Source organism: Rhineura floridana, chromosome 2 (assembly GCF_030035675.1).
Source record: "Rhineura floridana isolate rRhiFlo1 chromosome 2, rRhiFlo1.hap2, whole genome shotgun sequence".
NCBI lineage: Eukaryota > Metazoa > Chordata > Lepidosauria > Squamata > Rhineuridae > Rhineura > Rhineura floridana.
In genome coordinates this window covers 64,440,059-64,453,336 of record NC_084481.1, presented here as the reverse complement: position 1 = coordinate 64,453,336, position 13,278 = coordinate 64,440,059, and the positions used below count along the sequence as shown (strand labels likewise).

The following is a 13,278-nucleotide window of genomic DNA, read 5'->3' as shown; positions in this document are numbered from 1 at the left end:
GTAGGAATTACAAACCAGAGATATGTTAAATTTCCAAAAAATAATTTATTTCCCTAGCAAAATATTCCTAAAGGTTTATGGGTTGTGGGGTGGTTGTCTCACACCCTGCTTCCACCTTTTATAATACATTCTGCTGAAAAATCTACTACTGAGATATGGAATTTGAAAGTAATCTTGCCCGACATTCAACACACTCACTACTTTCATCCAGCTCTTTTGGTTCTTGATGGGCCTCCTTCTTACTGAAAGACAAGGAACCCATGCCACTTTGTGATATCTTCATATTTTCTACTGGGAAGTTTCAGCATTTGTTTCTTGGATGCTTTTATTCATTCCCAGTGTATTTATCATCCTGCTTGATAGCAGACTTTGCTGTGTGCTTCTCTTAAGGGCTGGCCTTAGGGAAAAAAAAGACAAAAAAGGGAAATAGTTCAAGACATTGTTCAATGATCTTTTAATTTCATTGCATTGATAGTGCTTCTCTGGTTGGAATGATTTTTGAAGTTTTTTAGGCCTGCAAGTTAATGTCCCAGGAACATGTCAACGTGACTGAGAGGCAAGATCGCAAACCTGAAAAATAGAGATGGATAGGTTCTCTGAGGAGCAGAGATGAAACTAAACAGGTTAAGAGTTTCATCTGTCACAGACAAACTACCTTCACAAGAAAGCGGATGTTGAACAAAGACAGGGATCTGCTGACAAGAATTTCCAAATGTGTGAGGTAAATAAAACAGAAACAGAGGACAGAAAAAGAGAGGGAAACTCTGGTTTGTAACCCAAGTAGAAAATATTCACCATAAAGAGCAGCTCACTTATAACAAGACTATGTTAAGGGTTGACAAATTCACCTGTCTGGAGCCTCACACACAGCTGATTTATATGACTGGGTGCCAAGCTTTTTTTTCTCAAGGAAAGTGCAGTTGTTAGTGGAGCAAGGGAGAAGAAATACCATCTCAGATGGTAATAATAATATCCTGCTATTTCTCCCAGTAGGAGGGACTAGCAGTTGTAAGCGGGATAAAAAGTGATTTCACTTCGAAGTCATGCAATGGAACTGACATGTGGGCAAACAGAAAATTCTTTTGTTGATGTCAGAGCAATACTGAAAGATTGTCAACTCCTTTTGTTAGCATCAGACTGATACTGAAAGGTTGTTAGCTTCATTTTTGGTAGCCTGGTGTTGTAGATGGTGTGTTATATATGGCCTGACCCACCCCAAAAGCTCAGGGTGAGTAAAAAAAAGCAAACAGATAAAAAGGTCTCCAATGTAAACCTCCAGCAAAACAGAACACATAAGAACATAAGAAGAACCTATTGGATCAAGGCAGTGCCCCATCTAGCCCAGCACCCTCTTCTTACAGTGGTCAACCAGATGCCTATGGGAAGCCTGAAAGCAAGACGGGAGTGCAAGAGCACCTTTTCTTCCTGTAGTTTCCAGCAACTGTTATTCAGAAGCAGACCACCTCTGGCAGTGGGGCCTAGAACATATCCATCAGGGTGGGTAGCCATTGATAGCCAGGGCTGGCAGCAGGCATGACTGAGCCCTTGGGCACCAGCCTGCTCTGGGCCTGCGATGCCATAGCCCAACACCCCCTCTAAATACAGGTGGCACAGAGCGAATAAGCCTGCCTGTCCATCCCACTTACCTCCTGCGTTGGTGAACCAAGATGGCCCCTGCTACCAGCTTGCGTGATGGTAGGCATGCATGCACAGCACACACAGCATCCTGATGGGAGAGGCAGGTGCAGTGTGTATTGGAGCTTACTGAAGACTGCACTGTCTGTGTGTGTGTGTGTGTGTGTGTACCTGCGAACTCCCTCTCTGTGATCCACTGCAGAGTTGGGTTGCAGGACCCGATGCTGCCGTGGATCGTGGAATGGGAGAGCCACCCTCCCATCCTAAGGAGAGATCCTTCAGGGGCTGCTCTGGGCCACAGGGGCTCTCAGCCAGGGCCCAACCTGACCACCCTTTGGTGTTGGGTCTTACCCGTGTTGATACCCTTTACCCTCCATGAATTTGTCTAATCATCTGTTAAAACTATCCAATGTTTTATAGAACATTGGCACAAAACATATTACTTTGTCATTAAAATGTCCCCATCTTTTATTAACATTTTTATTTTCTCTTGCTACAAATATCTTTCCTAGATCAACACACAGGATGTCCCTCTGAAATGCCTGGGGAAAATGTCCACATTCTCAAGGAGGAGGGTGAAATGGGAATAGATAAGAAGATACATATTATAGGAGGACAGAGAGGGAGACGGGAGGTGGTATCCAAGCCCACTCTGTCATCTTTTAACCAAACTAGAAGTGAAGGTAGTAGCCATGATTTTTAAAACAGTTCTTATTTGTGCCCTATTCATACAAAAATTGGGGTGCAGTTTTTCTTTGTACATAAAAAGGAATATGTGGATGAGAAGAGCTGTACCTCCTCCAACTTATCTTCATCTTTTGCTCCACCACCTATTACAAGTCAAGCCTGGATGTTCCTGAAGTTCATGCCCAGCTGATAACAGGCTCACCCTAGCACCAACACTCTCCACCACTAGACAGATATCCCTTCCATGAATCTCTGATTTCAACCAAACCTTACCACTGCTCAGATTATTGAGCTGGCAGCTGCCCCAGACAAGCTCTCTTGGAAAGTCCCTGAGCTTTCTTTGAGAGTTTTCTGAGAAAACTCAGAAAGTCCAACCTAATTATGAGGCAAGGTAGGGAAAGTTTCTTCATCGCTGGTTAGGACTTCCTTTTTTGCTGACTTAATCCTGAGTTCTGAACACCTGCCCAAATAGATCTGACTACACTTCCCCAAAGTGCTAAGGCTTGGATTTTGATGAATCGGCAGTTTGAATCATTTCATAACTTTGTGTTTATAGCATTGTTGTCAGGGAACCACTGAGAAAGCCTCTGCATCTTTGCTGTCTGAATTTTTGGACCATCTAAGCCTACTATAGTCATTATATGAATAATGAAAAATGTGCTGAGGGTGGAGAGAAGGGTGTTTCTCCAAGTTCTTTTCAGCTGTGACTGATAGGAACATGGTCAAACCTATTAACAGCTAAAGTAGATTTCAACATTTTATTGTATCCTAATGCCCCCTCCCAATAGTCCCCCCATAGGTCTACATAGTCTATCCCTAGAGTTTGCGTAATTTGGCAATATTTTCGCTTGAGGGCATAACTGTAGTTGCTTGACTTTGTAAAGAATGGTCATTCACCCATCATCCTGTTTAGCAGAATCACTGAACAGTATTGAAATGCTAATGCATTTTGCTGGCTATTATGAAAATTGTTGTGGATATTTTACTTTTCATGGACAACTTTTGTGATCCTGTTAGCTGCAAGCCTCATGGTGAGTTGTTTCCAGGAACACTTTTAAGGGATTTTTTTTTATAACTAGAAGATTTTTGTAACAGGCTAACTCCATTATTCAATGAAACATTCTTTGTTACCCCATTCTTTATGTGTCTCATCAGATTACGTTAGCTGACTCTGGGGGAGGGGGCAATCGATGCAATGTACATTTCACAAAGTTTTGAAAGATATGCTTAATTTTTGCAGTAACTATGACAAAGGCTGTGTTGCAAGGAGCTGCCAGGGAGACATTTCCTAGACTCTGACCTTGTTTATTTCAGTGGGGTAAATGGATTGGTTGATATGCCAGAGGAATAACTGTCCAAATTGGGGCTACACTGTTAACAATTTACAAAAGACGCTTTCCTTCAACAATGATGTTTTATTAATTGGCTATCAGTTGTCTTAAAATACACACATGAACACAGAGTAATACCTGAGTTAAGGAATTCTCCAGGAACAAAGCTCTTTTTGACAAAGCTTTTTAAAAGGTGAAACCAACTAGCTTTGCCTTGCTGTGGATAAACTTTCAAGCCTATTCCTTTGCTTTAGGCTGAAACTGAGCACCCTGTGTCTTTGCTTTGCTATCAATAAACTGACAAGCCTATGCCTTTGCTTTAAGGTGAAACTGATTAGACTGTGTGTTTGCTTTGCTATTATAGATGAATTTTCAAGCCTGTGCCTTTGCTTTAAGGTGAAACTGACCAGGCTGTGTCTTTGCTTTGTTCTGTAAAAACTGATAAGCCTATGCCTTTGCTTTGCTAGGGTGATACTGACAAGCCTGTGTGTTTGCTTTGCATTAAAGAGATATCTTGCTTTTCTCCCAGGGCTGGGGAGGGAAGGATCCAGTACATTCAGAGGAGGAGAAGGAGGGGAGGGGGAAGGAGGGAGAGTGAGTGGCTGTTGTGTAGGCACCCTTTAAAGCTCCCACTGAAGCTGCCTCTACCATCTATGAGCGGGTGCAGGAACCTATCCATATTCTTTCCATGTTATTCCTACCTCTGGTACCCAAGTTTCTGTTAAAGAAGGAATGTCCAGGAACTCATCTGCTTTGCTAACCAAGGTATTACTGTATTTAAGTGCCTCATGGAACACATGGAGGGAGTCCCTAACTGTACTTAACCATGGTTCTCAAAAGTATGTATGTTATCTGCAAAGCAATATTTTATATCCTGACCCTAAGCACACTGGGAGAATCTGAAGCACTGAAATGCTTAACTGAGTGCTTAAGCTCCAAGGTTTGCTTGTTTAAAAAAACTCTTTGCCAAAATCACACATTAAATCTGATGTGATACAGTCAAGTCTGAGGGGATTGTACAAAATTAGAAATGAACAGCCAGATTGGGCCTTCCTTTTCCTTCTCAAGAATGTTATTGCATTGAAGCATTTATATACTTTAAACATACAGTTCAATACAGTTATTATATTGGGTTTGAAAGAAGTATGTATTTAATGTTGACTACATGAATAAGCTATTTGCAGGATCAAGACTCTTTGTACCAGGTATGCATCCATCCATTTGAACAATGAGACTCTACTGCACATGATATTTATTGTCTTTTCTCGACCACCATAACTACGGATTGAATCATTTCTAGTGGCATTTTTGTTCTCTGTTACCTCTGCCTGGTAGCAGTGCCTCCTAGAGCATAGAAAACTGCCTTATACTGTGTCAGGCTGTTGGTCAATCTAATTCAGTATAATCTACACTGACTGGCAGTGGCTCTCCAGGGTTTCAGCCAGGGGTCTCTCCCAGCCCTACCTGGAGATACCAGGGACTGAACCTGGGATCTTTCGCATGCAAGACATGTGCTCTGCCACTGACCAATGACCCCTTTCTTCCCTCCCTAAAGGCTTAAAACATTACCTTGTATCAACGTGAACTTCTGTGTCCATTTTATTTTATTTTATTTTTCAGATCAGTCCAAAATTCCACCCATATTTCTTGTGTTTGCCAAGTTTTTTCATCCCTACTGGAGGATTAGCAAGCATCAACGGATGAGATCGATGGTTCTGAACAGTTAGCATCATTCTGGGCTGCCCCGGTATGCGTTGTCCCACAAGGCCACCCGCCCACAAACTTAGCCCTTCTTCCTTCTCATATTTTTTTACACACACACACACACACACACACACACACACACACACACACACACACACACACACACACACACACACACACACACACACACACACGTAGCTGTGTCCCAAGCATCTCATGAATAAAATGTGGTTGCTCTATTAAGCCAAATATTTCTAGCCTCATTAGGGTCAAATTCTAGATAGTTTGGGATTTCACTCATTATGTGAGCCCATATTTTGTCTCTTCTCTTTTTTAGGTATACTGTACAATGTTCCATGTGTTGATGTGTGGTCATTCTACCTCAGCTGTTCTGCCATCAACAAAACTGCTTTGATCCTAGAGAGCAGGATAGGGATAAGAAAGCTTTGGTAATGTGGAACAGAACAACATAGACATAGAACAGGAAGCAGAGGCCTTAATAAGGAAGCGGGCCAAGGTGCATTTAATTTAGGTAGAAGAGAGTTGTCCACAGGAATGAGCAGAAGCAGGCCAAGCCCTACTGGCAGTCACAGGCAGCTGATTTTGAGGTTGTGTACCCACCATATGAGAGCCAGTGTGGTGTAGTGGCTAGAGCATTGGGCTACAACTTGGGAGACCAGGGTTCGAATCCCCACACAGCCATGAAGCTCACTGAGTGACCTTGGGCCAGTCACTGCCTCTGGGCTTCAGAGGAAGGCAATGGTGAACCCCTTCTGAATACCACTTACCATGAAAACCCTATTCACAGGGTCGCCATAAGTCAGGATCGACTTGAAGGCAGTCCATTTCCATTTCACCCACCATACATTTGAAGCACATTCAAAACACATTCTTTCCTCCAAACAATCCTGGGAATTTTAGTTTTTAAAAGGGTTCTGGAAATTGTAGCTCTGTGAGAGTTCCTAGGATTCACTGGGGCAAATAATGAGCTTCAAATATGCATTAAATATATGGTGTGCATGCAGCCTGAGTTTCATGAAAGGGCAGCAAATTGTTTGTTAATTCATTATTGTATTTTTACTTCCAGGGAAGGGGAGAGATGCTTGTGGGATTTTCTGCCTCAGAATAAAATAACTTGTAAAAGGTGTAAAAATAACTTGGCTGGCCTTGGTTACTATATACCTTGACGTGTTAATGTGTGTGTGTGTGCCAGATGCTGTGTGATTTTTAAATTATGTTTTTATTGCTTCTTTCATTTCTTATATATTGCATTTTGTTGTATTACAATTTGCATTCCATAGAATAAAATACAATATTGGAAATAAAATATATAAAATATAATTAATATAATATAAAAATATAATTAACAATCAATATTAATATTTAATATGGACATGCCACAAACAACCTCAGTGAAGCTTGTGGACCACTGATGGTCCACGGACCACAGTTTGGGAACCCCTGTGCTAGAGAGTATCTGCAGATGGCTGGCTTGGGGGTAGGGCTTGGCAGTGGCCTATATGTCCAGTGTTGCTCCTTCACTGGGGCTTTTCAAATTGGTCTTGAAACTCAGCCAAATAATACAGTACAATAAAAGGACATCCTCAAAATCTAATCACAAAAACCACATGTAAATTAGAAATTTTTAAAAAAATCTAAAACTAACGCAGCAGCACTAAATGAATATAAAAATCAACAGCCAGCCTAACATCATTCAGTCCCAAAAGTGGTCCTGTCCCCCCACCCCATGACACATACCAAGATTTAAGCCTCCTTCCAATGTTCTCTGGCCCTTGTGTGTGATGTTTTTATAATCCTGCCTCAGCCCTCAATTTTCCTAGTGTTGGTGTTGACTCCTGCAGCGTCCACTATCAGAGGCATAGCTGGCTTGGCTAAAGTAGCCGTTCCCAGAGTCAGTGCTCAGAGTGACGCAGCTATACCCAAGTCCTCCTGATGTTCTCCAGTATGGTCTCATGCACAGGCTACCAAGCCACTGTGGCTCACACCTCAGGTGAACCAAAAAGCTTATGTATCTGTAATACACAACATATAGTCTCAGAAGCTGGCCAGCTACAACAGATTTCCCCCAGTTTTCAAACAGACGATGACCAGGGATGGGGAACGTGTGTCCCTTTGCATGTTGTTGGACTCCAGTTCCCGTCAGCCCCTGCTAGCATGGCCAGTAGTCAAGGATGATGGGAGTTGTTGTCCAACAACATCTGAAGGGTCATAGGCTCCTCATCCCTGCCCTAGAACTACTACTCATGACTTAGGGATCTGGGTGGGGAAATGAATCCCTGTGGGATTAGCCTAGCTCACACACCCAGGGTCTTGGAGGGGTACAGTGAGTCAGGAAGAGGGATGGACGAATCAGTCTAATTCCAATTTGGGTCACTTTTGCATGTTTATTAAAATGTCTTGTTCTGTTGTGTTTCCTCATTTGTTAAAAACATCTGCAAGAAATTTTTACTTAAAAAATACTTCTTATACTGTTATGAGTTGTCTGAGGGCTGCCTTTTCAAAGGCATTTTCACATTATTTGTTGTTGTTGTTGTTGTTGTTAGTAGTAGTAGTAGTAGTCAGGTCCAGTGCCAGACATGCCAGGGCCCTTGGGCACCAGCCTGCCCTGGCCCCTGGCAGCCACAGACATGCACACCCCACCTACCTACCTACTGAGTGGGTGGGCAGGCAGGTGGGGGGGTGGAAGGTCAGGCAAGGAAGTGGGGGAGCGGGCGAGTGGGGCAGCTGGGGGAGGGTGAGTGAGCGAGCTGGTGGGGGGGAGGGGGAGTGAGCAGGTGGGGGCAGGGAGGGCAGGCGAGTGAGTGAGTGAGGGGACAGGCAGGTGAGCGAGTGGGCATGGGTGGGCCAGCTAATGAGCAGGCGGGCAGACAGCTCTCTCCCTGTGATCCGTGGCAGGGACCCTGTGGCGGATTGCAGAAGGGGAGTGCTACTCCCCCATCCTAACGCGTAGTCCTTCAGGCCCTTTGGTGCTGGCCCTGGTAGTAGTAGTAGTAGTAGTAGTAGTAGTAGTAGTAGTAGCTGCTCCAAGTGTCTAGAAAGCCCAGGGCTACAAATGCCCCTGAAAGCAATGTACTGAGATGTTGCTTCTGCTAGGGACCTTGTAGGGGGAAAAGATGACTGCCCCCATCTCTAATCAGGAATGCCTCCCTCACCCCATGAAAAGATGTGGCTGATGGGTCAGGTTCACTCCCATTTAAGTAGCAGTAAAGGTCACAAGGCAGCTTCTACATTATATAGTGCTTCTGCACAGTTCATAGTGCTTGTTGTAGATTGCCTTTCTGTTGAATTTAATAATAAAAAAATCATCCCCATTTTAACAAGTTTCTGTATTCCAGGAATAAATGTAGCCATTCTCTGTCTATTCTTTTAGTTTTTAAAATAACTTTGGCCACAGAAACCATCCAATTCCATCAGTAGTGTGTCGCTGGTGATAACACAATCTCTTCTATATATATCCATGACCACATTATATATTTCTCTCTTGAATTATAATATTCATCATATGCTGTAGCTCCTTTCTTTTTTCTTTTCTTTCAGTGCATGGCATAGAGGGACTGCCTAGAATGCCAGCATAAGCATCTGTTGTCAATGAAAAACTACATGGGATATTGAATTCTGACGCTTAGGAGGGGTAAGAAATAAACAATTCCACTAGTTCTAATAACACTAGGGTAGATTTTACCCATAATATTTCTGCCAGTAAACCACTTACAACAGTGGTGATCAATATGTGGCTCAGGGGCTGCATATGGTCTCCAGCCTAATTTTATAAAGCCCTTTGGAAACTGTAGGTCCAACCTTGCTCACTGGACCAGCCTTCTGAGAATTGTTCCCTCCACTGTGTCGTGTGGGTGGATGTAAGAGAGAAGAGGGGGGAGAAAGAGAAATAGGGTAACACACACAGAGAGGGTGAGGGAGCGGGAGAGGGGTACGGGGAGGGGGATGGAGAGGGAAGGAGGGAGGGAGGTATGTTTCTTTGAAAAGCTGCAAATCACTTTTGCTTCTGGTCCCACTAAGGATGGGCAAATCTTCCCATTTTGGTTTGTCTTAGTTTCTCATTTTTCCAATCTTAAGTTCAGTTCTCCACATTTCTACATCACTTTGCAATTTCTTTTTTTAAGAATTATCATGAAAATTCATAACATTTTATGTGCAATTTTCTCCTAATATACCCATGTTTGTATGCAATTTTGCCTAATTAACAAATTTTTGCAAGCAATTTTTCCCAAAATTTCATAGATATATTCAATAATTTGTCAGAACCAATGTGCATTTTTATATCTTATTTGTCACTAATATATGCATTCATATGCACATTTTACCTTAGTATATTTTTTTGGTACACATTACTTGGCTGGAGAAGTGCATAGTAAAATTCGGAGAGGTCTGAATTTCAAAGAATGTCCGTGTTTTGCTTTTCATATTGTTCTGGAACTGTGCAAATTAGGGAAATTCATCTTTAAATGTGAACTGAACTGAATTCCCACCCCACCCCTAGGTCCCTGCCATACACTGCCAGAGAGTGGTACCCAACAGATTACTCCTGAGGAAATGCAGCCTTCATCGGAGAAAAAGGTTCTTCCACTCCTGGTTTATAAGAATGACTTTCTGGTGTTATTTGGCCTGAAATACGGGACTGACATTGTGGAATAATTATTTATCAAAGTAATTCTATATTAGCGATAGGAAGGATTCTCTTAAGTTTTCTAATGAGCAGGCTGAAGCTCCAACAAGCTTCAGGTCTGCTCATAAGAAAGGCTCACCCAATGCTGCCACTGCCCCCCCCCACTCCACTACAACAGCCACCTCCTTCCCTTCTCACATACCTAAATAAACTATTGAATGTGGGCATATTGATGTTATTGGTATTGGGTATTGTTAACTGACCTAGGTGTGTTTTAAATCAGGGCAGGGATGGGGAACCTCAGGACCAGGAGCCAAATGTGGCCCTCCAGGCCCTGGGGACTCTCTCTAGGCCACACCCCTTCCAAGACTACGTCTCTGACTGTGCTCTGTGCTCTTCTCGAGGTGCTTTGGTGTGGCTGGAATGTTTCCTTGAACTGTGAAAATGTTACTTGCTTAGCTGGATTGAAGATAGAGAGATGTGTATGTGATTAGAAACCTTTGACTTTTGCGTGGCTGGAATGTAACCTACCGCATAAAGGAAAAAGTCACACTTGTTGCTCTAGCCTCCTTTTTCTGGCCTCACCCACCACTGGCATGTGGCCCCTGGAAGATTCCCTGCAAGGGAATACAAACCTTGGGCTGAAAAAGGATCCTCTGTCCCTGTTTTAAATGAATTGTGAATTGCACAAGGGAAGGGCTGTGGCTCAGTTGGAGAACACATGTTTTGCATCCAAAAGGTCTCAGGTTCAATCCCATGAGGATTCAATACATGTAGGGCTGGGAGATACCCCTTTGGAAATGCTAGACAGCCACTATGTAGTATATTGGCCCTCCAGGCTTGCCATACCAGGAACTGCTGAGTCAGCCTCAGGCTGTGGTAGTCAGTTCCAGGTCTGCCTTACAAGCAGCACCATGCGGTGGGCCTTGTTCCCTGTATATGATTAGTTATAGTAAAGTTCTTGTTGTTGTTTAAATAATCTGTGTGGCTTCTTCCTTCATGATACTTTTCACTGGTGACGAGGATGGGATCTACTGAGGAACACAGCGTGTTTTCTTCATGCATTGCAACGGATTGTAGAAGGTGACTAGGACCAACGCCTTGCAAGTTTTCTCCTGAAACATCACACCTTGTGCCACAGTGGGAAGGAGCCCAGCTGAGCTATTGATGAACAGACTACTAACGACTCTGCTTGATCGGTTGTATCCTGACTTAACCGAGGACTGACCAAGGGAGTCCATTGCAGTTCAAGAACCTGCACGGCTGTTCACCCCAGTGACCGGGTGTATGTCAGGAACTACGGTGCTGGTGAAATGTGTATTCCTGCCACTGTGACCCAAGCCATGGGCCCATTGTCCTACAGGGCTCAAACACCGAACGGCCATGTGTTACGTCAACATGTGGACCAGATGAGAGGACGAAGCCCAGCGCCATCAGTTCTTTCTGAGGGTGCTGGAAACACTCAGGTGGAAAGAGAAAATGAGCCAGTGGCTGCTCCTGATGCCGGACAAGAGCAGTTGCGCCTGGACCCTGTAGTGGACCTGCATGAACCAGAGCCAAATGGGGAACTAGGGGATGCACTATCAGCTTCAATGCAAATTGTCGTCAATCGACCTGCACCAGGGCTCGTCCCAAGTATCTTCAGGACTATGAGAGCTAGGGGGGAGGGGTGTAGTGTATTGGCCCTCCAGGCTTACCATACCAGGAACTGCTGAGTCAGCCCCAGGCTGTGGTAGTCCGTTCCAGGCCTGCCTTACAAGCAGCACCATGCTGTGGGCCTTGTTCCCTGTATATGATTAGTTATAATAAAGTTCTTGTTGTTGTTTAGATCATCTGTGTGGCCTTTTCCTTCATGATACATTTCACACTACCTGTCAGCATAGGTAATACTCTGCCAGATGAACCAATGGTCTGATTTGGTACAATGGAGCTTTCTGTGATCTTATTTGTGGAAAATACATGACATACATAAACTGGCTAAGAGTATACTGCCGGTTGGGACAATATGAAGGATTTGCTAAGGGTCATCCTTCTTCTTTCTTTCCCTGGCACCAAGAATGCTGTAGGAAACAGGGAAAGTTAATTCTCTAGGATGGCTGAGACTTTCCTCTATGGATATCTGGACCCTGGAAATTATGCACCGGATCTGCAGTTGAACAACTTTAGGGAATGCAGGAGGATGGGAGATAGTTATGTTCCATGAGTAGACTTCTGCACAGGCAACTCCAGATGCATCTTAATATGTCCAAAGCTTACAGGGTACCTAACATTCCTAATGTAACCTTAGGTGTCCTAAGTCCCTGATGCCTGGCACATTGATGTGGAAGTGGGCTAGTAGTCACTAGGGAAGTAGGGAGATCTTGCAAGAAGGAGTTGAGTGAGACATCCTCATGATTGCAGGGATATTGGGGGAGGCATGTGGTTCCTGTTGCACTCACAATAATATTCTCTGGAGGCTGAATTCAGAGTTTGAATTCAGAATTAGACTCAGATAAAAATGATCTCTCTCTCTCTCTCTCTCTCTCATTTTGTTTGGAAAATAGCCTGTTTCTGCCAAGCCCAATTCCAAACTGAGCCAAGCGGACTTCAGCCATGTTGATTTGCATTCGCCTTGATTTGACTGAATGAGAATCAGCAGAAACAAGTTCAGCTGGAATGAGACTTGATGCACAGTATTGTCTTCTGTACTTTGCTGTTCTTCTTCCCACCTCTCCGGCACATTTCTCATTTTAATTAGTCTAAGGCAACCTGGTGTATTGGAGTGGGCTGCGGAACAATTCGTTATTGAACTTGTAGTGCCACTGAGTCATGGGGTAGCCTTGAGGTACACTTATGTTTTTAAATTCCATTCCAGTGTCATTGAATGCAGATTCCCAGGCACATGGATGGAACCAGAATTTGTGACTCAGTTCTTCCATCTTTTAAAATGCCAAGCATGACTACATTCCTAGATCACTGAGAATGCTGTGATGATTACAGTGCACATCATTTATCCAAATAGCCTAGAGGGCCATTGGAATAATCAGAAGCTCAGATAAACAGCAATGCTATTTACAAAGGCGTGCCATGAGTCAGGCACAGAGCGGGGTAGAGGGGTGTAAGAGGCAACAGACATCCTGCTGCAAAAATAGATATTCTAGATTTTCTTTCTGAATTATTATATAAACTGAAATGTTATATTTCTGATTTTTTCATTTCCTGAACTGTGAAATATTTGCTGTCTTGCATTATTCAGAAACATATAAATGAACATACATACTACTTTTATAATTGGTT

At 43.4% G+C, this 13,278-nt stretch overlaps 2 long non-coding RNA genes across 3 annotated transcripts in view; one reads left to right on the top strand and one right to left on the bottom strand.

Moving 5' to 3' along the window:
- Positions 1 to 11,831, top strand: part of LOC133378161 (uncharacterized) — a 49,705-nt gene extending 37,874 nt beyond the window's left edge. Inside the window, exons 1-3 of one of the 2 annotated variants that reach the window (XR_009760887.1) lie at positions 5,299 to 5,400; positions 8,916 to 9,009; positions 9,877 to 11,831. This is a non-coding gene — a long non-coding RNA (uncharacterized LOC133378161). Of the gene's footprint in view, positions 1 to 5,298; positions 5,401 to 8,915; positions 9,010 to 9,876 lie in introns of those variants that run through there. The other variant, XR_009760888.1, reaches the window with a different exon arrangement.
- LOC133378162 (uncharacterized) lies at positions 26 to 762 on the bottom strand. The gene is made up of 2 exons (XR_009760889.1): positions 656 to 762; positions 26 to 397 (listed from the first exon to the last, which is right to left on the bottom strand). It is a non-coding gene; the product is annotated as an uncharacterized LOC133378162 (long non-coding RNA).
- Positions 11,832 to 13,278: the final 1,447 nt, after the last annotated feature.